This window comes from Empidonax traillii, unplaced genomic scaffold (genome assembly GCF_003031625.1).
Source record: "Empidonax traillii isolate 1590-97213 ecotype Southwest subspecies unplaced genomic scaffold, ASM303162v1 scaffold774:size298837, whole genome shotgun sequence".
Lineage (NCBI taxonomy): Eukaryota > Metazoa > Chordata > Aves > Passeriformes > Tyrannidae > Empidonax > Empidonax traillii.
The window spans coordinates 84379-86173 of record NW_020955967.1 but is presented as its reverse complement, the minus strand read 5'-3'; the positions used below and the strand labels follow the sequence as shown (position 1 = coordinate 86173).

At 43.0% G+C, this 1795-nt stretch overlaps 1 long non-coding RNA gene across 1 annotated transcript in view; it reads left to right on the top strand.

Annotated features, from left to right (window-relative positions):
- Positions 1-1476: 1476 nt before the first annotated feature.
- The window catches only part of LOC114066558, a 621-nt gene continuing 302 nt past the window's right edge, over positions 1477-1795 (top strand). Inside the window, exon 1 of the long non-coding RNA XR_003573205.1 lies at positions 1477-1642. This is a non-coding gene — a long non-coding RNA (uncharacterized LOC114066558). The remainder of the gene's footprint in view (positions 1643-1795) is intronic.

Below are 1795 nucleotides of genomic sequence, written 5' to 3'. Positions count from 1 at the left end.
TTGAAGGGGACTATTGGTGGGTATAGGAGTATTGCTTAGTTGTTTTACTTGGGTTTTTTTTTTTGTATGTGTTCCTGTTAATACACACATACCTTTTAATAAAGGGCTGTTATTTTTCCCTTTTCCATAATTTGTTTTCCTTCAATCGGAGCCTCTTAATTTCAGATTTATAATTGCTTAGAAAAGAAAGTTTGGGTCTTTTTCTCCTAAACCATCCTCAGCAAAAGACCTTTGTCTCATTTAAACTGGGACATACAGTTAGTTGCGTGAATTCTGCTTGCTTTCTTATGTTGAAGCTTATGGCTTATTTTGGTTTCAACTTTGTAGAATAATAGAATTTCTCACTGGTGTTGCTTGTGTATAAATGTTTACAACCAAGGAGTTGTAATGTATAGTATTCATATTCATCCATATTCATTTTTGCAAAAAACAGGACAGTATCAGCATGTGCTAACCTAGTATAGAGGAGGGGATTAAGGGATTTGGAAAATTAGACCTGTATGATTTAAAGGATCTCTAGGATTTAGAGAAATGTGTTTTCATTTCAGAACACTTTTCTTCCCGTTCCTCTTGCTGAGCCTCCCATAACATTCAAATATTGGAGCAAATAATTCATCATCATGGCTGAGCTTCACAAACGAAGATTGAGAAAGGCTCTACCCACGCATGCTACAAGTGCGCTGATGGCTGAAAAGGCCAATGCGAGATAGACAAGTCCAGTTGCAGAAGGCACAGCAGAAAGACTCCCCAGGTGATATCGATGAGACACGATTCTTTCTGCGTTGTCTTTTCTCCTCGAGAGTGATCCTGCAGGTGTTCTCAAAAGAAGCAGCAGCATTATAGATGGTGTGTCTCCAGGTCTCCCGATTGGAGGCCAGAGTAGACCAGTGGTGGTGATCAATACGGCCAAGGCTGAGGGATTGTTTCAGGCAGCCCTTGTATCTCCTCTTCGGGGCTCTTCTTTTGTTGCAACCAGTGGCAAGTTCCCCATAGAGCACAATCTTAGGGAGGCGGTGATCCTGCATCGTGGGGACGTGCCCTGCCCAACACAGTTGTGTTCTCAGCAGCAGGGCCTCAATGCTCGTGACTGTTGCCTGTTCAAAGACAGATGTGTTGGTCACATAATCCGTCCAGTGGATGTTTAGGATTGTACAGAGGCAGCACTGATGGAAGCGTTCTAAGAGATGCAAGTGGTGGCGGTAAATGACCCATGATTCAGACCCATATAACAGTACAATGGCTCTGTAAATGCTGATCTTTGTGCATTTCTTCAGGTGTTTGTTTTATGGAGTTTACCAAAAGCTCTGTATGTCTTTGCTAACCTGTTGTCTATTTCTTCATCAATCTTACTGTCTGAGAAGATGATGCTTCCCAGGTAATTAAACTGCTGGACTGATTTGAGCTCTGTTTCACCAATGGTGACATGGGGACGATGGGAGACTTCCTGAGGAGCAGGCTGATAGAAAACTTCTGTTTTCTTCAAACTGACTTCCAGCCCAAAAAGCTCAGCAGCCTCTGCAAAGCAAGATGTCAAACACTGCAGAGCTATTTCTGTGTGGGCGACAAGGGTGGCATCGTCAGCATAAAGCAGCTCACGGACAAGATGATTTAAGGTCTTAGTGTGGGTCTTCAGTCGCCTTAGGTTGAATAGGTTCCCATCGGTACAATGTCGAATGTAGATACCGTTTTCATCATTGAGGTCTGCCGTAGCCCTTTGGAGCATCATGCTGAAGAAGACTGTGAATAAAGTTGGTACAAGAACGCAGCCTTGCTTCACACCATTGGTTATTGGAAA